Here is a 26,633-nt window from a genome sequence, read left to right on the forward strand (position 1 = left end):
ATACTAATGAATATCACAGAATAGTGAGAGAACAAGTGTAAAAGACATCAAAATGTAAGTCTCTAGTCTAGACAGGATGTTTTACACTGCAGAAATCTTTGAAATAGAGTTAGTTCACATGAAACCAGTGTTTTATACCACCAGAATACACTGAAAAGTAGTATTCAACTGTAAAACAGTTGAAAGACAAGTGTATATAGCTTCGCAAGTTCAGAGAAGAGTGTATAAAGTTGCTTATACATGTGGTGATGTTTCACAAGTAGAGGAGAAGGCCCATTATAGGAAACAGCTAGCAATCAGTAGTCATTCAGAGCAAATACTAATGAATATCACAGAATAGTGAGAGAACAAGTGTAAAAGACATCAAAATGTAAGTCTCTAGTCTGGAAAGGATGTTGTACACTGCAGAAATCCTTGAAATAGAGTTAGTTCACAAGAAACCAGTGTTTGAAACCACCAGAGTTCACTGAAAAGTAGCATTCAACTGTAAAACAGTTGAAAGACAAGTTTATGTAGCTTCGCAAGTTCAGAGAAGAGTGTATAAAGTTGCTTCTACATGTGGTGAAGTCCCACAAGTAGAAAAGAAGGCTCATTATAGGACTCTGCAAGAAAGCAGTAGTAATTCAGAGCAAATCCTAATGAATATCACAGACTTATGAGAGAACAAGTGGAAAGCACATCAAAATGTAAGTTTCTAGTGTAGAAAGGATGTTGTACACTGTAGAAATCCTTGAAATAGAGTTAGTTCACATGAATCCAGTGTTTGAAACCACCAGAATTCACTGATAAGTAGTATTCAACTGTAAAACAGTTGAAAGACAAGTGTATATAGCTTCGCAAGTTCAGAAAAGAGTGTATAAAGTTGCTTCTACATGTGGTGAAGTTCCACAAGTAGAGGAGAAGGCCCATTATAGGAAACAGGTAGAAATCAGTAGTCATTCAGAGCAAATACTAATGAATCTCACAGAATAGTGAGAGAACAAGTGTAAAAGATATTAAAATGTAAGTCTCTAGTCTGGAAAGGATGTTGTACACCGCAGAAATCCTTAAAATAGAGTTAGTTCACATGAAACCAGTGTTTGAAACCACCAGAGTTCACTGAAAAGTAGTATTCAACTGTAAAACAGTTGAAAGACAAGTTTATGTAGCTTCGCAAGTTCAGAGAAGAGTGTATAAACTTGTTTGTACATGTGGTGAAGTCCCACAAGTTGAGGAGAAGGCCCATTATAGGAAACAGCTAGAAATCAGTAGTAATTCTGAGGAAATACTAATGAATATCACAGACTTATGAGAGAACAAGTGGAAAAGACATCAAAATGTAAGTCTCTAGTCTAGACAGGATGTTGTACACTGCAGAAATCCTTGAAATAGAGTTAGTTCACATGAAACCAGTGTTTTATACCACCAGAATACACTGAAAAGTAGTATTCAACTGTAAAACAGTTGAAAGACAAGTGTATATAGCTTCGCAAGTTCAGAGAAGAGTGTATAAAGTTGCTTCTACATGTGGTGAAGTTCCACAAGTAGAGGAGAAGGCCCATTATAGGAAACAGGTAGAAATCAGTAGTCATTCAGAGCAAATACTAATGAATCTCACAGAATAGTGAGAGAACAAGTGTAAAAGACATCAAAATGTAAGTCTCTAGTCTAGACAGGATGTTGTACACTGCAGAAATCCTTGAAATAGAGTTAGTTCACATGAAACCAGTGTTTTATACCACCAGAATACACTGAAAAGTAGTATTCAACTGTAAAACAGTTGAAAGACAAGTGTATATAGCTTCGCAAGTTGGAGAAGAGTGTATAAAGTTGCTTCTACATGTGGTGATGTTCCACATGTAGAGGAGAAGGCCCATTATAGGAAACAGCTAGAAATCAATAGTAATTCTGAGGAAATACTAATGAATATCACAGACTTATGAGAGAACAAGTGGAAAAGACATCAAAATGTAAGTCTCTAGTCTAGACAGGATGTTGTACACTGCAGAAATCCTTGAAATAGAGTTAGTTCACATGAAACCAGTGTTTTATACCACCAGAATACACTGAAAAGTAGTATTCAACTGTAAAACAGTTGAAAGACAAGTGTATATAGCTTCGCAAGTTCAGAGAAGAGTGTATAAAGTTGCTTCTACATGTGGTGATGTTCCACAAGTAGAGAAGAAGGCCCATTATAGGACACTACAAGAAATCAGTAGTCATTCAGAGCAAATACTAATGAATATCACAGAATAGTGAGAGAACAAGTGTAAAAGACATCAAAATGTAAGTCTCTGGTCTGGAAAGGATGTTGTACACTGCAGAAATCCTTGAAATAGAGTTAGTTCACAAGAAACCAGTGTTTGAAACCACCAGAGTTCACTGAAAAGTAGCATTCAACTGTAAAACAGTTGAAAGACAAGTTTATGTAGCTTCGCAAGTTCAGAGAAGAGAGTATAAAGTTGCTTCTACATGTGGTGAAGTCCCACAAGTAGAGGAGAAGGCCCATTATAGGAAACAGGTAGAAATCAGTAGTCATTCAGAGCAAATACTAATGAATATCACAGAATAGTGAGAGAACAAGTGTAAAAGACATCAAAATATAAGTCTCTAGTCTAGACAGTATGTTGTACACTGCAGAAATCCTTTAAATAGAGTTAGTTCACATGAAACCAGTGTTTTATACCACCAGAATTCACTGAAAAGTAGTATTCAACTGTAAAACAGTTGAAAGACAAGTGTATATAGCTTCGCAAGTTCAGAGAAGAGTGTATAAAGTTGCTTCTACATGTGGTGAAGTCGCACAAGTAGAGGAGAAGGCCCATTATAGGAAACAGCTAGAAATCAGTAGTCATTCAGAGCAAATACTAATGAATATCACAGAATAGTGAGAGAACAAGTGTAAAAGACATCAAAATGTAAGTCTCTAGTCTAGACAGGATGTTTTACACTGCAGAAATCTTTGAAATAGAGTTAGTTCACATGAAACCAGTGTTTTATACCACCAGAATACACTGAAAAGTAGTATTCAACTGTAAAACAGTTGAAAGACAAGTGTATATAGCTTCGCAAGTTCAGAGAAGAGTGTATAAAGTTGCTTATACATGTGGTGATGTTTCACAAGTAGAGGAGAAGGCCCATTATAGGAAACAGCTAGCAATCAGTAGTCATTCAGAGCAAATACTAATGAATATCACAGAATAGTGAGAGAACAAGTGTAAAAGACATCAAAATGTAAGTCTCTAGTCTGGAAAGGATGTTGTACACTGCAGAAATCCTTGAAATAGAGTTAGTTCACAAGAAACCAGTGTTTGAAACCACCAGAGTTCACTGAAAAGTAGCATTCAACTGTAAAACAGTTGAAAGACAAGTTTATGTAGCTTCGCAAGTTCAGAGAAGAGTGTATAAAGTTGCTTCTACATGTGGTGAAGTCCCACAAGTAGAAAAGAAGGCTCATTATAGGACTCTGCAAGAAAGCAGTAGTAATTCAGAGCAAATCCTAATGAATATCACAGACTTATGAGAGAACAAGTGGAAAGCACATCAAAATGTAAGTTTCTAGTGTAGAAAGGATGTTGTACACTGTAGAAATCCTTGAAATAGAGTTAGTTCACATGAATCCAGTGTTTGAAACCACCAGAATTCACTGATAAGTAGTATTCAACTGTAAAACAGTTGAAAGACAAGTGTATATAGCTTCGCAAGTTCAGAGAAGAGTGTATAAAGTTGCTTCTACATGTGGTGAAGTTCCACAAGTAGAGGAGAAGGCCCATTATAGGAAACAGGTAGAAATCAGTAGTCATTCAGAGCAAATACTAATGAATCTCACAGAATAGTGAGAGAACAAGTGTAAAAGATATTAAAATGTAAGTCTCTAGTCTGGAAAGGATGTTGTACACCGCAGAAATCCTTAAAATAGAGTTAGTTCACATGAAACCAGTGTTTTATACCACCAGAATACACTGAAAAGTAGTATTCAACTGTAAAACAGTTGAAAGACAAGTGTATATAGCTTCGCAAGTTGGAGAAGAGTGTATAAAGTTGCTTCTACATGTGGTGATGTTCCACATGTAGAGGAGAAGGCCCATTATAGGAAACAGCTAGAAATCAATAGTAATTCTGAGGAAATACTAATGAATATCACAGACTTATGAGAGAACAAGTGGAAAAGACATCAAAATGTAAGTCTCTCGTCTAGACAGGATGTTGTACACTGCAGAAATCCTTGAAATAGAGTTAGTTCACATGAAACCAGTGTTTTATACCACCAGAATACACTGAAAAGTAGTATTCAACTGTAAAACAGTTGAAAGACAAGTGTATATAGCTTCGCAAGTTCAGAGAAGAGTGTATAAAGTTGCTTCTACATGTGGTGATGTTCCACAAGTAGAGAAGAAGTCCCATTATAGGACACTACAAGAAATCAGTAGTCATTCAGAGCAAATACTAATGAATATCACAGAATAGTGAGAGAACAAGTGTAAAAGACATCAAAATGTAAGTCTCTGGTCTGGAAAGGATGTTGTACACTGCAGAAATCCTTGAAATAGAGTTAGTTCACAAGAAACCAGTGTTTGAAACCACCAGAGTTCACTGAAAAGTAGCATTCAACTGTAAAACAGTTGAAAGACAAGTTTATGTAGCTTCGCAAGTTCAGAGAAGAGAGTATAAAGTTGCTTCTACATGTGGTGAAGTCCCACAAGTAGAGGAGAAGGCCCATTATAGGAAACAGGTAGAAATCAGTAGTCATTCAGAGCAAATACTAATGAATATCACAGAATAGTGAGAGACCAAGTGTAAAAGACATCAAAATATAAGTCTCTAGTCTAGACAGTATGTTGTACACTGCAGAAATCCTTTAAATAGAGTTAGTTCACATGAAACCAGTGTTTTATACCACCAGAATTCACTGAAAAGTAGTATTCAACTGTAAAACAGTTGAAAGACAAGTGTATATAGCTTCGCAAGTTCAGAGAAGAGTGTATAAAGTTGCTTCTACATGTGGTGAAGTCGCACAAGTAGAGGAGAAGGCCCATTATAGGAAACAGCTAGAAATCAGTAGTCATTCAGAGCAAATACTAATGAATATCACAGAATAGTGAGAGAACAAGTGTAAAAGACATCAAAATGTAAGTCTCTAGTCTAGACAGGATGTTTTACACTGCAGAAATCTTTGAAATAGAGTTAGTTCACATGAAACCAGTGTTTTATACCACCAGAATACACTGAAAAGTAGTATTCAACTGTAAAACAGTTGAAAGACAAGTGTATATAGCTTCGCAAGTTCAGAGAAGAGTGTATAAAGTTGCTTATACATGTGGTGATGTTTCACAAGTAGAGGAGAAGGCCCATTATAGGAAACAGCTAGCAATCAGTAGTCATTCAGAGCAAATACTAATGAATATCACAGAATAGTGAGAGAACAAGTGTAAAAGACATCAAAATGTAAGTCTCTAGTCTGGAAAGGATGTTGTACACTGCAGAAATCCTTGAAATAGAGTTAGTTCACAAGAAACCAGTGTTTGAAACCACCAGAGTTCACTGAAAAGTAGCATTCAACTGTAAAACAGTTGAAAGACAAGTTTATGTAGCTTCGCAAGTTCAGAGAAGAGTGTATAAAGTTGCTTCTACATGTGGTGAAGTCCCACAAGTAGAAAAGAAGGCTCATTATAGGACTCTGCAAGAAAGCAGTAGTAATTCAGAGCAAATCCTAATGAATATCACAGACTTATGAGAGAACAAGTGGAAAGCACATCAAAATGTAAGTTTCTAGTGTAGAAAGGATGTTGTACACTGTAGAAATCCTTGAAATAGAGTTAGTTCACATGAATCCAGTGTTTGAAACCACCAGAATTCACTGATAAGTAGTATTCAACTGTAAAACAGTTGAAAGACAAGTGTATATAGCTTCGCAAGTTCAGAGAAGAGTGTATAAAGTTGCTTCTACATGTGGTGAAGTTCCACAAGTAGAGGAGAAGGCCCATTATAGGAAACAGGTAGAAATCAGTAGTCATTCAGAGCAAATACTAATGAATCTCACAGAATAGTGAGAGAACAAGTGTAAAAGATATTAAAATGTAAGTCTCTAGTCTGGAAAGGATGTTGTACACCGCAGAAATCCTTAAAATAGAGTTAGTTCACATGAAACCAGTGTTTGAAACCACCAGAGTTCACTGAAAAGTAGTATTCAACTGTAAAACAGTTGAAAGACAAGTTTATGTAGCTTCGCAAGTTCAGAGAAGAGTGTATAAACTTGTTTGTACATGTGGTGAAGTCCCACAAGTTGAGGAGAAGGCCCATTATAGGAAACAGCTAGAAATCAGTAGTAATTCTGAGGAAATACTAATGAATATCACAGACTTATGAGAGAACAAGTGGAAAAGACATCAAAATGTAAGTCTCTAGTCTAGACAGGATGTTGTACACTGCAGAAATCCTTGAAATAGAGTTAGTTCACATGAAACCAGTGTTTTATACCACAAGAATACACTGAAAAGTAGTATTCAACTGTAAAACAGTTGAAAGACAAGTGTATATAGCTTCGCAAGTTCAGAGAAGAGTGTATAAAGTTGCTTCTACATGTGGTGAAGTTCCACAAGTAGAGGAGAAGGCCCATTATAGGAAACAGGTAGAAATCAGTAGTCATTCAGAGCAAATACTAATGAATCTCACAGAATAGTGAGAGAACAAGTGTAAAAGACATCAAAATGTAAGTCTCTAGTCTAGACAGGATGTTGTACACTGCAGAAATCCTTGAAATAGAGTTAGTTCACATGAAACCAGTGTTTTATACCACCAGAATACACTGAAAAGTAGTATTCAACTGTAAAACAGTTGAAAGACAAGTGTATATAGCTTCGCAAGTTGGAGAAGAGTGTATAAAGTTGCTTCTACATGTGGTGATGTTCCACATGTAGAGGAGAAGGCCCATTATAGGAAACAGCTAGAAATCAATAGTAATTCTGAGGAAATACTAATGAATATCACAGACTTATGAGAGAACAAGTGGAAAAGACATCAAAATGTAAGTCTCTAGTCTAGACAGGATGTTGTACACTGCAGAAATCCTTGAAATAGAGTTAGTTCACATGAAACCAGTGTTTTATACCACCAGAATACACTGAAAAGTAGTATTCAACTGTAAAACAGTTGAAAGACAAGTGTATATAGCTTCGCAAGTTCAGAGAAGAGTGTATAAAGTTGCTTCTACATGTGGTGATGTTCCACAAGTAGAGAAGAAGGCCCATTATAGGACACTACAAGAAATCAGTAGTCATTCAGAGCAAAAACTAATGAATATCACAGAATAGTGAGAGAACAAGTGTAAAAGACATCAAAATGTAAGTCTCTAGTCTGGAAAGGATGTTGTACACTGCAGAAATCCTTGAAATAGAGTTAGTTCACAAGAAACCAGTGTTTGAAACCACCAGAGTTCACTGAAAAGTAGCATTCAACTGTAAAACAGTTGAAAGACAAGTTTATGTAGCTTCGCAAGTTCAGAGAAGAGAGTATAAAGTTGCTTCTACATGTGGTGAAATCCCACAAGTAGAGGAGAAGGCCCATTATAGGAAACAGGTAGAAATCAGTAGTCATTCAGAGCAAATACTAATGAATATCACAGAATAGTGAGAGAACAAGTGTAAAAGACATCAAAATATAAGTCTCTAGTCTAGACAGTATGTTGTACACTGCAGAAATCCTTGAAATAGAGTTAGTTCACATGAAACCAGTGTTTTATACCACCAGAATTCACTGAAAAGTAGTATTCAACTGTAAAACAGTTGAAAGACAAGTGTATATAGCTTCGCAAGTTCAGAGAAGAGTGTATAAAGTTGCTTCTACATGTGGTGAAGTCGCACAAGTAGAGGAGAAGGCCCATTATAGGAAACAGCTAGAAATCAGTAGTCATTCAGAGCAAATACTAATGAATATCACAGAATAGTGAGAGAACAAGTGTAAAAGACATCAAAATGTAAGTCTCTAGTCTAGACAGGATGTTTTACACTGCAGAAATCTTTGAAATAGAGTTAGTTCACATGAAACCAGTGTTTTATACCACCAGAATACACTGAAAAGTAGTATTCAACTGTAAAACAGTTGAAAGACAAGTGTATATAGCTTCGCAAGTTCAGAGAAGAGTGTATAAAGTTGCTTATACATGTGGTGATGTTTCACAAGTAGAGGAGAAGGCCCATTATAGGAAACAGCTAGCAATCAGTAGTCATACAGAGCAAATACTAATGAATATCACAGAATAGTGAGAGAACAAGTGTAAAAGACATCAAAATGTAAGTCTCTAGTCTGGAAAGGATGTTGTACACTGCAGAAATCCTTGAAATAGAGTTAGTTCACAAGAAACCAGTGTTTGAAACCACCAGAGTTCACTGAAAAGTAGCATTCAACTGTAAAACAGTTGAAAGACAAGTTTATGTAGCTTCGCAAGTTCAGAGAAGAGTGTATAAAGTTGCTTCTACATGTGGTGAAGTCCCACAAGTAGAAAAGAAGGCTCATTATAGGACTCTGCAAGAAAGCAGTAGTAATTCAGAGCAAATCCTAATGAATATCACAGACTTATGAGAGAACAAGTGGAAAGCACATCAAAATATAAGTTTCTAGTGTAGAAAGGATGTTGTACACTGTAGAAATCCTTGAAATAGAGTTAGTTCACATGAATCCAGTGTTTGAAACCACCAGAATTCACTGATAAGTAGTATTCAACTGTAAAACAGTTGAAAGACAAGTGTATATAGCTTCGCAAGTTCAGAGAAGAGTGTATAAAGTTGCTTCTACATGTGGTGAAGTTCCACAAGTAGAGGAGAAGGCCCATTATAGGAAACAGGTAGAAATCAGTAGTCATTCAGAGCAAATACTAATGAATCTCACAGAATAGTGAGAGAACAAGTGTAAAAGATATTAAAATGTAAGTCTCTAGTCTGGAAAGGATGTTGTACACCGCAGAAATCCTTAAAATAGAGTTAGTTCACATGAAACCAGTGTTTGAAACCACCAGAGTTCACTGAAAAGTAGTATTCAACTGTAAAACAGTTGAAAGACAAGTTTATGTAGCTTCGCAAGTTCAGAGAAGAGTGTATAAACTTGTTTGTACATGTGGTGAAGTCCCACAAGTTGAGGAGAAGGCCCATTATAGGAAACAGCTAGAAATCAGTAGTAATTCTGAGGAAATACTAATGAATATCACAGACTTATGAGAGAACAAGTGGAAAAGACATCAAAATGTAAGTCTCTAGTCTAGACAGGATGTTGTACACTGCTGAAATCCTTGAAATAGAGTTAGTTCACATGAAACCAGTGTTTTATACCACCAGAATACACTGAAAAGTAGTATTCAACTGTAAAACAGTTGAAAGACAAGTGTATATAGCTTCGCAAGTTCAGAGAAGAGTGTATAAAGTTGCTTCTACATGTGGTGAAGTTCCACAAGTAGAGGAGAAGGCCCATTATAGGAAACAGGTAGAAATCAGTAGTCATTCAGAGCAAATACTAATGAATCTCACAGAATAGTGAGAGAACAAGTGTAAAAGACATCAAAATGTAAGTCTCTAGTCTAGACAGGATGTTGTACACTGCAGAAATCCTTGAAATAGAGTTAGTTCACATGAAACCAGTGTTTTATACCACCAGAATACACTGAAAAGTAGTATTCAACTGTAAAACAGTTGAAAGACAAGTGTATATAGCTTCGCAAGTTGGAGAAGAGTGTATAAAGTTGCTTCTACATGTGGTGATGTTCCACATGTAGAGGAGAAGGCCCATTATAGGAAACAGCTAGAAATCAATAGTAATTCTGAGGAAATACTAATGAATATCACAGACTTATGAGAGAACAAGTGGAAAAGACATCAAAATGTAAGTCTCTAGTCTAGACAGGATGTTGTACACTGCAGAAATCCTGGAAATAGAGTTAGTTCACATGAAACCAGTGTTTTATACCACCAGAATACACTGAAAAGTAGTATTCAACTGTAAAACAGTTGAAAGACAAGTGTATATAGCTTCGCAAGTTCAGAGAAGAGTGTATAAAGTTGCTTCTACATGTGGTGATGTTCCACAAGTAGAGAAGAAGGCCCATTATAGGACACTACAAGAAATCAGTAGTCATTCAGAGCAAATACTAATGAATATCACAGAATAGTGAGAGAACAAGTGTAAAAGACATCAAAATGTAAGTCTCTAGTCTGGAAAGGATGTTGTACACTGCAGAAATCCTTGAAATAGAGTTAGTTCACAAGAAACCAGTGTTTGAAACCACCAGAGTTCACTGAAAAGTAGCATTCAACTGTAAAACAGTTGAAAGACAAGTTTATGTAGCTTCGCAAGTTCAGAGAAGAGAGTATAAAGTTGCTTCTACATGTGGTGAAGTCCCACAAGTAGAGGAGAAGGCCCATTATAGGAAACAGGTAGAAATCAGTAGTCATTCAGAGCAAATACTAATGAATATCACAGAATAGTGAGAGAACAAGTGTAAAAGACATCAAAATATAAGTCTCTAGTCTAGACAGTATGTTGTACACTGCAGAAATCCTTGAAATAGAGTTAGTTCACATGAAACCAGTGTTTTATACCACCAGAATTCACTGAAAAGTAGTATTCAACTGTAAAACAGTTGAAAGACAAGTGTATATAGCTTCGCAAGTTCAGAGAAGAGTGTATAAAGTTGCTTCTACATGTGGTGAAGTCGCACAAGTAGAGGAGAAGGCCATATTATAGGAAACAGCTAGAAATCAGTAGTCATTCAGAGCAAATACTAATGAATATCACAGAATAGTGAGAGAACAAGTGTAAAAGACATCAAAATGTAAGTCTCTAGTCTAGACAGGATGTTTTACACTGCAGAAATCTTTGAAATAGAGTTAGTTCACATGAAACCAGTGTTTTATACCACCAGAATACACTGAAAAGTAGTATTCAACTGTAAAACAGTTGAAAGACAAGTGTATATAGCTTCGCAAGTTCAGAGAAGAGTGTATAAAGTTGCTTATACATGTGGTGATGTTTCACAAGTAGAGGAGAAGGCCCATTATAGGAAACAGCTAGCAATCAGTAGTCATTCAGAGCAAATACTAATGAATATCACAGAATAGTGAGAGAACAAGTGTAAAAGACATCAAAATGTAAGTCTCTAGTCTGGAAAGGATGTTGTACACTGCAGAAATCCTTGATATAGAGTTAGTTCACAAGAAACCAGTGTTTGAAACCACCAGAGTTCACTGAAAAGTAGCATTCAACTGTAAAACAGTTGAAAGACAAGTTTATGTAGCTTCGCAAGTTCAGAGAAGAGTGTATAAAGTTGCTTCTACATGTGGTGAAGTCCCACAAGTAGAAAAGAAGGCTCATTATAGGACTCTGCAAGAAAGCAGTAGTAATTCAGAGCAAATCCTAATGAATATCACAAACTTATGAGAGAACAAGTGGAAAGCACATCAAAATGTAAGTTTCTAGTGTAGAAAGGATGTTGTACACTGTAGAAATCCTTGAAATAGAGTTAGTTCACATGAATCCAGAGTTTGAAACCACCAGAATTCACTGATAAGTAGTATTCAACTGTAAAACAGTTGAAAGACAAGTGTATATAGCTTCGCAAGTTCAGAAAAGAGTGTATAAAGTTGCTTCTACATGTGGTGAAGTTCCACAAGTAGAGGAGAAGGCCCATTATAGGAAACAGGTAGAAATCAGTAGTCATTCAGAGCAAATACTAATGAATCTCACAGAATAGTGAGAGAACAAGTGTAAAAGATATTAAAATGTAAGTCTCTAGTCTGGAAAGGATGTTGTACACCGCAGAAATCCTTAAAATAGAGTTAGTTCACATGAAACCAGTGTTTGAAACCACCAGAGTTCACTGAAAAGTAGTATTCAACTGTAAAACAGTTGAAAGACAAGTTTATATAGCTTCGCAAGTTCAGAGAAGAGTGTATAAACTTGTTTGTACATGTGGTGAAGTCCCACAAGTTGAGGAGAAGGCCCATTATAGGAAACAGCTAGAAATCAGTAGTAATTCTGAGGAAATATTAATGAATATCACAGACTTATGAGAGAACAAGTGTAAAAGACATCAAAATGTAAGTCTCTAGTCTAGACATGATGTTGTACACTGCAGAAATCCTTGAAATAGAGTTAGTTCACATGAAACCAGTGTTTTATACCACCAGAATACACTGAAAAGTAGTATTCAACTGTAAAACAGTTGAAAGACAAGTGTATATAGCTTCGCAAGTTGGAGAAGAGTGTATAAAGTTGCTTCTACATGTGGTGATGTTCCACATGTAGAGGAGAAGGCCCATTATAGGAAACAGCTAGAAATCAATAGTAATTCTGAGGAAATACTAATGAATATCACAGACTTATGAGAGAACAAGTGGAAAAGACATCAAAATGTAAGTCTCTAGTCTAGACAGGATGTTGTACACTGCAGAAATCCTTGAAATAGAGTTAGTTCACATGAAACCAGTGTTTTATACCACCAGAATACACTGAAAAGTAGTATTCAACTGTAAAACAGTTGAAAGACAAGTGTATATAGCTTCGCAAGTTCAGAGAAGAGTGTATAAAGTTGCTTCTACATGTGGTGATGTTCCACAAGTAGAGGAGAAGGCCCATTATAGGAAACAGGTAGAAATTAGTAGTCATTCAGAGCAAATACTAATGAATATCACAGAATAGTGAGAGAACAAGTGTAAAAGACATCAAAATGTAAGTCTCTAGTCTGGAAAGGATGTTGTACACTGCAGAAATCCTTGAAATAGAGTTAGTTCACAAGAAACCAGTGTTTGAAACCACCAGAGTTCACTGAAAAGTAGCATTCAACTGTAAAACAGTTGAAAGACAAGTTTATGTAGCTTCGCAAGTTCAGAGAAGAGAGTATAAAGTTGCTTCTACATGTGGTGAAATCCCACAAGTAGAGGAGAAGGCCCATTATAGAAAACAGGTAGAAATCAGTAGTCATTCAGAGCAAATACTAATGAATATCACAGAATAGTGAGAGAACAAGTGTAAAAGACATCAAAATATAAGTCTCTAGTCTAGACAGTATGTTGTACACTGCAGAAATCCTTGAAATAGAGTTAGTTCACATGAAACCAGTGTTTTATACCACCAGAATTCACTGAAAAGTAGTATTCAACTGTAAAACAGTTGAAAGACAAGTGTATATAGCTTCGCAAGTTCAGAGAAGAGTGTATAAAGTTGCTTCTACATGTGGTGAAGTCGCACAAGTAGAGGAGAAGGCCCATTATAGGAAACAGCTAGAAATCAGTAGTCATTCAGAGCAAATACTAATGAATATCACAGAATAGTGAGAGAACAAGTGTAAAAGACATCAAAATGTAAGTCTCTAGTCTAGACAGGATGTTTTACACTGCAGAAATCTTTGAAATAGAGTTAGTTCACATGAAACCAGTGTTTTATACCACCAGAATACACTGAAAAGTAGTATTCAACTGTAAAACAGTTGAAAGACAAGTGTATATAGCTTCGCAAGTTCAGAGAAGAGTGTATAAAGTTGCTTATACATGTGGTGATGTTTCACAAGTAGAGGAGAAGGCCCATTATAGGAAACAGCTAGCAATCAGTAGTCATTCAGAGCAAATACTAATGAATATCACAGAATAGTGAGAGAACAAGTGTAAAAGACATCAAAATGTAAGTCTCTAGTCTGGAAAGGATGTTGTACACTGCAGAAATCCTTGAAATAGAGTTAGTTCACAAGAAACCAGTGTTTGAAACCACCAGAGTTCACTGAAAAGTAGCATTCAACTGTAAAACAGTTGAAAGACAAGTTTATGTAGCTTCGCAAGTTCAGAGAAGAGTGTATAAAGTTGCTTCTACATGTGGTGAAGTCCCACAAGTAGAAAAGAAGGCTCATTATAGGACTCTGCAAGAAAGCAGTAGTAATTCAGAGCAAATCCTAATGAATATCACAGACTTATGAGAGAACAAGTGGAAAGCACATCAAAATGTAAGTTTCTAGTGTAGAAAGGATGTTGTACACTGTAGAAATCCTTGAAATAGAGTTAGTTCACATGAATCCAGTGTTTGAAACCACCAGAATTCACTGATAAGTAGTATTCAACTGTAAAACAGTTGAAAGACAAGTGTATATAGCTTCGCAAGTTCAGAGAAGAGTGTATAAAGTTGCTTCTACATGTGGTGAAGTTCCACAAGTAGAGGAGAAGGCCCATTATAGGAAACAGGTAGAAATCAGTAGTCATTCAGAGCAAATACTAATGAATCTCACAGAATAGTGAGAGAACAAGTGTAAAAGATATTAAAATGTAAGTCTCTAGTCTGGAAAGGATGTTGTACACCGCAGAAATCCTTAAAATAGAGTTAGTTCACATGAAACCAGTGTTTGAAACCACCAGAGTTCACTGAAAAGTAGTATTCAACTGTAAAACAGTTGAAAGACAAGTTTATGTAGCTTCGCAAGTTCAGAGAAGAGTGTATAAACTTGTTTGTACATGTGGTGAAGTCCCACAAGTTGAGGAGAAGGCCCATTATAGGAAACAGCTAGAAATCAGTAGTAATTCTGAGGAAATACTAATGAATATCACAGACTTATGAGAGAACAAGTGGAAGAGACATCAAAATGTAAGTCTCTAGTCTAGACAGGATGTTGTACACTGCAGAAATCCTTGAAATAGAGTTAGTTCACATGAAACCAGTGTTTTATACCACCAGAATACACTGAAAAGTAGTATTCAACTGTAAAACAGTTGAAAGACAAGTGTATATAGCTTCGCAAGTTCAGAGAAGAGTGTATAAAGTTGCTTCTACATGTGGTGAAGTTCCACAAGTAGAGGAGAAGGCCCATTATAGGAAACAGGTAGAAATCAGTAGTCATTCAGAGCAAATACTAATGAATCTCACAGAATAGTGAGAGAACAAGTGTAAAAGACATCAAAATGTAAGTCTCTAGTCTGGAAAGGATGTTGTACACTGCAGAAATCCTTGAAATAGAGTTAGTTCACAAGAAACCAGTGTTTGAAACCACCAGAGTTCACTGAAAAGTAGCATTCAACTGTAAAACAGTTGAAAGACAAGTTTATGTAGCTTCGCAAGTTCAGAGAAGAGTGTATAAAGTTGCTTCTACATGTGGTGAAGTCCCACAAGTAGAAAAGAAGGCTCATTATAGGACTCTGCAAGAAAGCAGTAGTAATTCAGAGCAAATCCTAATGAATATCACAGACTTATGAGAGAACAAGTGGAAAGCACATCAAAATGTAAGTTTCTAGTGTAGAAAGGATGTTGTACACTGTAGAAATCCTTCAAATAGAGTTAGTTCACATGAATCCAGTGTTTGAAACCACCAGAATTCACTGATAAGTAGTATTCAACTGTAAAACAGTTGAAAGACAAGTGTATATAGCTTCGCAAGTTGGAGAAGAGTGTATAAAGTTGCTTCTACATGTGGTGACGTTCCACATGTAGAGGAGAAGGCCCATTATAGGAAACAGCTAGAAATCAATAGTAATTCTGAGGAAATACTAATGAATATCACAGACTTATGAGAGAACAAGTGGAAAAGACATCAAAATGTAAGTCTCTAGTCTGGACAGGATGTTGTACACTGCAGAAATCCTTGAAATAGAGTTAGTTCACATGAAACCAGTGTTTTATACCACCAGAATACACTGAAAAGTAGTATTAAACTGTAAAACAGTTGAAAGACAAGTGTATATAGCTTCGCAAGTTCAGAGAAGAGTGTATAAAGTTGCTTCTACATGTGGTGATGTTCCACAAGTAGAGAAGAAGGCCCATTATAGGACACTACAAGAAATCAGTAGTCATTCAGAGCAAATACTAATGAATATCACAGAATAGTGAGAGAACAAGTGTAAAAGACATCAAAATGTAAGTCTCTAGTCTGGAAAGGATGTTGTACACTGCAGAAATCCTTGAAATAGAGTTAGTTCACAAGAAACCAGTGTTTGAAACCACCAGAGTTCACTGAAAAGTAGCATTCAACTGTAAAACAGTTGAAAGACAAGTTTATGTAGCTTCGCAAGTTCAGAGAAGAGAGTATAAAGTTGCTTCTACATGTGGTGAAGTCCCACAAGTAGAGGAGAAGGCCCATTATAGGAAACAGGTAGAAATCAGTAGTCATTCAGAGCAAATACTAATGAATATCACAGAATAGTGAGAGAACAAGTGTAAAAGACATCAAAATATAAGTCTCTAGTCTAGACAGTATGTTGTACACTGCAGAAATCCTTGAAATAGAGTTAGTTCACATGAAACCAGTGTTTTATACCACCAGAATTCACTGAAAAGTAGTATTCAACTGTAAAACAGTTGAAAGACAAGTGTATATAGCTTCGCAAGTTCAGAGAAGAGTGTATAAAGTTGCTTCTACATGTGGTGAAGTCGCACAAGTAGAGGAGAAGGCCCATTATAGGAAACAGCTAGAAATCAGTAGTCATTCAGAGCAAATACTAATGAATATCACAGAATAGTGAGAGAACAAGTGTAAAAGACATCAAAATGTAAGTCTCTAGTCTAGACAGGATGTTTTACACTGCAGAAATCTTTGAAATAGAGTTAGTTCACATGAAACCAGTGTTTTATACCACCAGAATACACTGAAAAGTAGTATTCAACTGTAAAACAGTTGAAAGACAAGTGTATATAGCTTCGCAAGTTCAGAGAAGAGTGTATAAAGTTGCTTATACATGTGGTGATGTTTCACAAGTAGAGGAGAAGGCCCATTATAGGAAACAGCTAGCAATCAGTAGTCATTCAGAGCAAATACTAATGAATATCACAGAATAGTGAGAGAACAAGTGTAAAAGACATCAAAATATAAGTCTCTAGTCTAGACAGTATGTTGTACACTGCAGAAATCCTTGAAATAGAGTTAGTTCACATGAAACCAGTGTTTTATACCACCAGAATTCACTGAAAAGTAGTATTTAACTGTAAAACAGTTGAAAGACAAGTGTATATAGCTTCGCAAGTTCAGAGAAGAGTGTATAAAGTTGCTTCTACATGTGGTGAAGTCGCACAAGTAAAGGAGAAGGCCCATTATAGGAAACAGCTAGAAATCAGTAGTCATTCAGAGCAAATACTAATGAATATCACAGAATAGTGAGAGAACAAGTGTAAAAGACATCAAAATGTAAGTCTCTAGTCTAGACAGGATGTTTTACACTGCAGAAATCTTTGAAATAGAGTTAGTTCACATGAAACCAGTGTTTTATACCACCAGAATTCACTGAAAAGTAGTATTCAACTGTAAAACAGTTGAAAGACAAGTGTATATAGCTTCGCAAGTTCAGAGAAGAGTGTATAAAGTTGCTTCTACATGTGGTGAAGTCGCACAAGTAAAGGAGAAGGCCCATTATAGGAAACAGCTAGAAATCAGTAGTCATTCAGAGCAAATACTAATGAATATCACAGAATAGTGAGAGAACAAGTGTAAAAGACATCAAAATGTAAGTCTCTAGTCTAGACAGGATGTTTTACACTGCAGAAATCTTTGAAATAGAGTTAGTTCACATGAAACCAGTGTTTGAAACCACCAGAGTTCACTGAAAAGTAGTATTAAACTGTAAAACAGTTGAAAGACAAGTGTATATAGCTTCGCAAGTTCAGAGAAGAGTGTATAAAGTTGCTTCTACATGTGGTGAAGTTCCACAAGTAGAGGAGAAGGCCCATTATAGGAAACAGGTAGAAATCAGTAGTCATTCAGAGCAAATACTAATGAATCTCACAGAATAGTGAGAGAACAGTGTAAAAGACATCAAAATGTAAGTCTCTAGTCTAGACAGGATGTTGTACACTGCAGAAATCCTTGAAATAGAGTTAGTTCACATGAAACCAGTGTTTTATACCACCAGAATACACTGAAAAGTAGTATTCAACTGTAAAACAGTTGAAAGACAAGTGTATATAGCTTCGCAAGTTCAGAGAAGAGTGTATAAAGTTGCTTATACATGTGGTGATGTTTCACAAGTAGAGGAGAAGGCCCATTATAGGAAACAGCTAGCAATCAGTAGTCATTCAGAGCAAATACTAATGAATATCACAGAATAGTGAGAGAACAAGTGTAAAAGACATCAAAATGTAAGTCTCTAGTCTGGAAAGGATGTTGTACACTGCAGAAATCCTTGAAATAGAGTTAGTTCACAAGAAACCAGTGTTTGAAACCACCAGAGTTCACTGAAAAGTAGCATTCAACTGTAAAACAGTTGAAAGACAAGTTTATGTAGCTTCGCAAGTTCAGAGAAGAGTGTATAAAGTTGCTTCTACATGTGGTGAAGTCCCACAAGTAGAAAAGAAGGCTCATTATAGGACTCTGCAAGAAAGCAGTAGTAATTCAGAGCAAATCCTAATGAATATCACAGACTTATGAGAGAACAAGTGGAAAGCACATCAAAATGTAAGTTTCTAGTGTAGAAAGGATGTTGTACACTGTAGAAATCCTTCAAATAGAGTTAGTTCACATGAATCCAGTGTTTGAAACCACCAGAATTCACTGATAAGTAGTATTCAACTGTAAAACAGTTGAAAGACAAGTGTATATAGCTTCGCAAGTTCAGAAAAGAGTGTATAAAGTTGCTTCTACATGTGGTGAAGTTCCACAAGTAGAGGAGAAGGCCCATTATAGGAAACAGGTAGAAATCAGTAGTCATTCAGAGCAAATACTAATGAATCTCACAGAATAGTGAGAGAACAAGTGTAAAAGATATTAAAATGTAAGTCTCTAGTCTGGAAAGGATGTTGTACACCGCAGAAATCCTTAAAATAGAGTTAGTTCACATGAAACCAGTGTTTGAAACCACCAGAGTTCACTGAAAAGTAGTATTCAACTGTAAAACAGTTGAAAGACAAGTTTATGTAGCTTCGCAAGTTCAGAGAAGAGTGTATAAACTTGTTTGTACATGTGGTGAAGTCCCACAAGTTGAGGAGAAGGCCCATTATAGGAAACAGCTAGAAATCAGTAGTAATTCTGAGGAAATACTAATGAATATCACAGACTTATGAGAGAACAAGTGGAAAAGACATCAAAATGTAAGTCTCTAGTCTAGACAGGATGTTGTACACTGCAGAAATCCTTGAAATAGAGTTAGTTCACATGAAACCAGTGTTTTATACCACCAGAATACACTGAAAAGTAGTATTCAACTGTAAAACAGTTGAAAGACAAGTGTATATAGCTTCGCAAGTTCAGAGAAGAGTGTATAAAGTTGCTTCTACATGTGGTGAAGTTCCACAAGTAGAGGAGAAGGCCCATTATAGGAAACAGGTAGAAATCAGTAGTCATTCAGAGCAAATACTAATGAATCTCACAGAATAGTGAGAGAACAAGTGTAAAAGACATCAAAATGTAAGTCTCTAGTCTAGACAGGATGTTGTACACTGCAGAAATCCTTGAAATAGAGTTAGTTCACATGAAACCAGTGTTTTATACCACCAGAATACACTGAAAAGTAGTATTCAACTGTAAAACAGTTGAAAGACAAGTGTATATAGCTTCGCAAGTTGGAGAAGAGTGTATAAAGTTGCTTCTACATGTGGTGATGTTCCACATGTAGAGGAGAAGGCCCATTATAGGAAACAGCTAGAAATCAATAGTAATTCTGAGGAAATACTAATGAATATCACAGACTTATGAGAGAACAAGTGGAAAAGACATCAAAATGTAAGTCTCTAGTCTAGACAGGATGTTGTACACTGCAGAAATCCTTGAAATAGAGTTAGTTCACATGAAACCAGTGTTTTATACCACCAGAATACACTGAAAAGTAGTATTAAACTGTAAAACAGTTGAAAGACAAGTGTATATAGCTTCGCAAGTTCAGAGAAGAGTGTATAAAGTTGCTTCTACATGTGGTGATGTTCCACAAGTAGAGAAGAAGGCCCATTATAGGACACTACAAGAAATCAGTAGTCATTCAGAGCAAATACTAATGAATATCACAGAATAGTGAGAGAACAAGTGTAAAAGACATCAAAATGTAAGTCTCTAGTCTGGAAAGGATGTTGTACACTGCAGAAATCCTTGAAATAGAGTTAGTTCACAAGAAACCAGTGTTTGAAACCACCAGAGTTCACTGAAAAGTAGCATTCAACTGTAAAACAGTTGAAAGACAAGTTTATGTAGCTTCGCAAGTTCAGAGAAGAGAGTATAAAGTTGCTTCTACATGTGGTGAAGTCCCACAAGTAGAGGAGAAGGCCCATTATAGGAAACAGGTAGAAATCAGTAGTCATTCAGAGCAAATACTAATGAATATCACAGAATAGTGAGAGAACAAGTGTAAAAGACATCAAAATATAAGTCTCTAGTCTAGACAGTATGTTGTACACTGCAGAAATCCTTGAAATAGAGTTAGTTCACATGAAACCAGTGTTTTATACCACCAGAATTCACTGAAAAGTAGTATTCAACTGTAAAACAGTTGAAAGACAAGTGTATATAGCTTCGCAAGTTCAGAGAAGAGTGTATAAAGTTGCTTCTACATGTGGTGAAGTCGCACAAGTAGAGGAGAAGGCCCATTATAGGAAACAGCTAGAAATCAGTAGTCATTCAGAGCAAATACTAATGAATATCACAGAATAGTGAGAGAACAAGTGTAAAAGACATCAAAATGTAAGTCTCTAGTCTAGACAGGATGTTTTACACTGCAGAAATCTTTGAAATAGAGTTAGTTCACATGAAACCAGTGTTTTATACCACCAGAATACACTGAAAAGTAGTATTCAACTGTAAAACAGTTGAAAGACAAGTGTATATAGCTTCGCAAGTTCAGAGAAGAGTGTATAAAGTTGCTTATACATGTGGTGATGTTTCACAAGTAGAGGAGAAGGCCCATTATAGGAAACAGCTAGCAATCAGTAGTCATTCAGAGCAAATACTAATGAATATCACAGAATAGTGAGAGAACAAGTGTAAAAGACATCAAAATATAAGTCTCTAGTCTAGACAGTATGTTGTACACTGCAGAAATCCTTGAAATAGAGTTAGTTCACATGAAACCAGTGTTTTATACCACCAGAATTCACTGAAAAGTAGTATTTAACTGTAAAACAGTTGAAAGACAAGTGTATATAGCTTCGCAAGTTCAGAGAAGAGTGTATAAAGTTGCTTCTACATGTGGTGAAGTCGCACAAGTAAAGGAGAAGGCCCATTATAGGAAACAGCTAGAAATCAGTAGTCATTCAGAGCAAATACTAATGAATATCACAGAATAGTGAGAGAACAAGTGTAAAAGACATCAAAATGTAAGTCTCTAGTCTAGACAGGATGTTTTACACTGCAGAAATCTTTGAAATAGAGTTAGTTCACATGAAACCAGTGTTTTATACCACCAGAATTCACTGAAAAGTAGTATTCAACTGTAAAACAGTTGAAAGACAAGTGTATATAGCTTCGCAAGTTCAGAGAAGAGTGTATAAAGTTGCTTCTACATGTGGTGAAGTCGCACAAGTAAAGGAGAAGGCCCATTATAGGAAACAGCTAGAAATCAGTAGTCATTCAGAGCAAATACTAATGAATATCACAGAATAGTGAGAGAACAAGTGTAAAAGACATCAAAATGTAAGTCTCTAGTCTAGACAGGATGTTTTACACTGCAGAAATCTTTGAAATAGAGTTAGTTCACATGAAACCAGTGTTTGAAACCACCAGAGTTCACTGAAAAGTAGTATTAAACTGTAAAACAGTTGAAAGACAAGTGTATATAGCTTCGCAAGTTCAGAGAAGAGTGTATAAAGTTGCTTCTACATGTGGTGAAGTTCCACAAGTAGAGGAGAAGGCCCATTATAGGAAACAGGTAGAAATCAGTAGTCATTCAGAGCAAATACTAATGAATCTCACAGAATAGTGAGAGAACAGTGTAAAAGACATCAAAATGTAAGTCTCTAGTCTAGACAGGATGTTGTACACTGCAGAAATCCTTGAAATAGAGTTAGTTCACATGAAACCAGTGTTTTATACCACCAGAATACACTGAAAAGTAGTATTCAACTGTAAAACAGTTGAAAGACAAGTGTATATAGCTTCGCAAGTTCAGAGAAGAGTGTATAAAGTTGCTTATACATGTGGTGATGTTTCACAAGTAGAGGAGAAGGCCCATTATAGGAAACAGCTAGCAATCAGTAGTCATTCAGAGCAAATACTAATGAATATCACAGAATAGTGAGAGAACAAGTGTAAAAGACATCAAATTGTAAGTCTCTAGTCTGGAAAGGATGTTGTACACTGCAGAAATCCTTGAAATAGAGTTAGTTCACAAGAAACCAGTGTTTGAAACCACCAGAGTTCACTGAAAAGTAGCATTCAACTGTAAAACAGTTGAAAGACAAGTTTATGTAGCTTCGCAAGTTCAGAGAAGAGTGTATAAAGTTGCTTCTACATGTGGTGAAGTCCCACAAGTAGAAAAGAAGGCTCATTATAGGACTCTGCAAGAAAGCAGTAGTAATTCAGAGCAAATCCTAATGAATATCACAGACTTATGAGAGAACAAGTGGAAAGCACATCAAAATGTAAGTTTCTAGTGTAGAAAGGATGTTGTACACTGTAGAAATCCTTGAAATAGAGTTAGTTCACATGAATCCAGTGTTTGAAACCACCAGAATTCACTGATAAGTAGTATTCAACTGTAAAACAGTTGAAAGACAAGTGTATATAGCTTCGCAAGTTCAGAGAAGAGTGTATAAAGTTGCTTCTACATGTGGTGAAGTTCCACAAGTAGAGGAGAAGGCCCATTATAGGAAACAGGTAGAAATCAGTAGTCATTCAGAGCAAATACTAATGAATCTCACAGAATAGTGAGAGAACAAGTGTAAAAGATATTAAAATGTAAGTCTCTAGTCTGGAAAGGATGTTGTACACCGCAGAAATCCTTAAAATAGAGTTAGTTCACATGAAACCAGTGTTTGAAACCACCAGAGTTCACTGAAAAGTAGTATTCAACTGTAAAACAGTTGAAAGACAAGTTTATGTAGCTTCGCAAGTTCAGAGAAGAGTGTATAAACTTGTTTGTACATGTGGTGAAGTCCCACAAGTTGAGGAGAAGGCCCATTATAGGAAACAGCTAGAAATCAGTAGTAATTCTGAGGAAATACTAATGAATATCACAGACTTATGAGAGAACAAGTGGAAAAGACATCAAAATGTAAGTCTCTAGTCTAGACAGGATGTTGTACACTGCAGAAATCCTTGAAATAGAGTTAGTTCACATGAAACCAGTGTTTTATACCACCAGAATACACTGAAAAGTAGTATTCAACTGTAAAACAGTTGAAAGACAAGTGTATATAGCTTCGCAAGTTCAGAGAAGAGTGTATAAAGTTGCTTCTACATGTGGTGAAGTTCCACAAGTAGAGGAGAAGGCCCATTATAGGAAACAGGTAGAAATCAGTAGTCATTCAGAGCAAATACTAATGAATCTCACAGAATAGTGAGAGAACAAGTGTAAAAGACATCAAAATGTAAGTCTCTAGTCTAGACAGGATGTTGTACACTGCAGAAATCCTTGAAATAGAGTTAGTTCACATGAAACCAGTGTTTTATACCACCAGAATACACTGAAAAGTAGTATTCAACTGTAAAACAGTTGAAAGACAAGTGTATATAGCTTCGCAAGTTGGAGAAGAGTGTATAAAGTTGCTTCTACATGTGGTGATGTTCCACATGTAGAGGAGAAGGCCCATTATAGGAAACAGCTAGAAATCAATAGTAATTCTGAGGAAATACTAATGAATATCACAGACTTATGAGAGAACAAGTGGAAAAGACATCAAAATGTAAGTCTCTAGTCTAGACAGGATGTTGTACACTGCAGAAATCCTTGAAATAGAGTTAGTTCACATGAAACCAGTGTTTTATACCACCAGAATACACTGAAAAGTAGTATTCAACTGTAAAACAGTTGAAAGACAAGTGTATATAGCTTCGCAAGTTCAGAGAAGAGTGTATAAAGTTGCTTCTACATGTGGTGATGTTCCACAAGTAGAGAAGAAGGCCCATTATAGGACACTACAAGAAATCAGTAGTCATTCAGAGCAAATACTAATGAATATCACAGAATAGTGAGAGAACAAGTGTAAAAGACATCAAAATGTAAGTCTCTAGTCTGGAAAGGATGTTGTACACTGCAGAAATCCTTGAAATAGAGTTAGTTCACAAGAAACCAGTGTTTGAAACCACCAGAGTTCACTGAAAAGTAGCATTCAACTGTAAAACAGTTGAAAGACAAGTTTATGTAGCTTCGCAAGTTCAGAGAAGAGAGTATAAAGTTGCTTCTACATGTGGTGAAGTCCCACAAGTAGAGGAGAAGGCCCATTATAGGAAACAGGTAGAAATCAGTAGTCATTCAGAGCAAATACTAATGAATATCACAGAATAGTGAGAGAACAAGTGTAAAAGACATCAAAATATAGGTCTCTAGTCTAGACAGTATGTTGTACACTGCAGAAATCCTTGAAATAGAGTTAGTTCACATGAAACCAGTGTTTTATACCACCAGAATTCACTGAAAAGTAGTATTCAACTGTAAAACAGTTGAAAGACAAGTGTATATAGCTTCGCAAGTTCAGAGAAGAGTGTATAAAGTTGCTTCTACATGTGGTGAAGTCGCACAAGTAGAGGAGAAGGCCCATTATAGGAAACAGCTAGAAATCAGTAGTCATTCAGAGCAAATACTAATGAATATCACAGAATAGTGAGAGAACAAGTGTAAAAGACATCAAAATGTAAGTCTCTAGTCTAGACAGGATGTTTTACACTGCAGAAATCTTTGAAATAGAGTTAGTTCACATGAAACCAGTGTTTGAAACCACCAGAGTTCACTGAAAAGTAGTATTAAACTGTAAAACAGTTGAAAGACAAGTGTATATAGCTTCGCAAGTTCAGAGAAGAGTGTATAAAGTTGCTTCTACATGTGGTGAAGTTCCACAAGTAGAGGAGAAGGCCCATTATAGGAAACAGGTAGAAATCAGTAGTCATTCAGAGCAAATACTAATGAATCTCACAGAATAGTGAGAGAAAAGTGTAAAAGACATCAAAATGTAAGTCTCTAGTCTAGACAGGATGTTGTACACTGCAGAAATCCTTGAAATAGAGTTAGTTCACATGAAACCAGTGTTTTATACCACCAGAATACACTGAAAAGTAGCATTCAACTGTAAAACAGTTGAAAGACAAGTTTATGTAGCTTCGCAAGTTCAGAGAAGAGAGTATAAAGTTGCTTCTACATGTGGTGAAGTCCCACAAGTAGAGGAGAAGGCCCATTATAGGAAACAGGTAGAAATCAGTAGTCATTCAGAGCAAATACTAATGAATATCACAGAATAGTGAGAGAACAAGTGTAAAAGACATCAAAATATAAGTCTCTAGTCTAGACAGTATGTTGTACACTGCAGAAATCCTTGAAATAGAGTTAGTTCACATGAAACCAGTGTTTTATACCACCAGAATTCACTGAAAAGTAGTATTCAACTGTAAAACAGTTGAAAGACAAGTGTATATAGCTTCGCAAGTTCAGAGAAGAGTGTATAAAGTTGCTTCTACATGTGGTGAAGTCGCACAAGTAGAGGAGAAGGCTCATTATAGGAAACAGCTAGAAATCAGTAGTCATTCAGAGCAAATACTAATGAATATCACAGAATAGTGAGAGAACAAGTGTAAAAGACATCAAAATGTAAGTCTCTAGTCTAGACAGGATGTTTTACACTGCAGAAATCTTTGAAATAGAGTTAGTTCACATGAAACCAGTGTTTTATACCACCAGAATACACTGAAAAGTAGTATTCAACTGTAAAACAGTTGAAAGACAAGTGTATATAGCTTCGCAAGTTCAGAGAAGAGTGTATAAAGTTGCTTATACATGTGGTGATGTTTCACAAGTAGAGGAGAAGGCCCATTATAGGAAACAGCTAGCAATCAGTAGTCATTCAGAGCAAATACTAATGAATATCACAGAATAGTGAGAGAACAAGTGTAAAAGACATCAAAATGTAAGTCTCTAGTCTGGAAAGGATGTTGTACACTGCAGAAATCCTTGAAATAGAGTTAGTTCACAAGAAACCAGTGTTTGAAACCACCAGAGTTCACTGAAAAGTAGCATTCAACTGTAAAACAGTTGAAAGACAAGTTTATGTAGCTTCGCAAGTTCAGAGAAGAGTGTATAAAGTTGCTTCTACATGTGGTGAAGTCCCACAAGTAGAAAAGAAGGCTCATTATAGGACTCTGCAAGAAAGCAGTAGTAATTCAGAGCAAATCCTAATGAATATCACAGACTTATGAGAGAACAAGTGGAAAGCACATCAAAATGTAAGTTTCTAGTGTAGAAAGGATGTTGTACACTGTAGAAATCCTTGAAATAGAGTTAGTTCACATGAATCCAGTGTTTGAAACCACCAGAATTCACTGATAAGTAGTATTCAACTGTAAAACAGTTGAAAGACAAGTGTATATAGCTTCGCAAGTTCAGAAAAGAGTGTATAAAGTTGCTTCTACATGTGGTGAAGTTCCACAAGTAGAGGAGAAGGCCCATTATAGGAAACAGGTAGAAATCAGTAGTCATTCAGAGCAAATACTAATGAATCTCACAGAATAGTGAGAGAACAAGTGTAAAAGATATTAAAATGTAAGTCTCTAGTCTGGAAAGGATGTTGTACACCGCAGAAATCCT

The sequence above is a fragment of the Cnephaeus nilssonii genome (genome assembly GCF_951640355.1).
Source record: "Cnephaeus nilssonii genome assembly, chromosome: 8".
In the NCBI taxonomy this organism is placed as follows: domain Eukaryota; kingdom Metazoa; phylum Chordata; class Mammalia; order Chiroptera; family Vespertilionidae; genus Cnephaeus; species Cnephaeus nilssonii.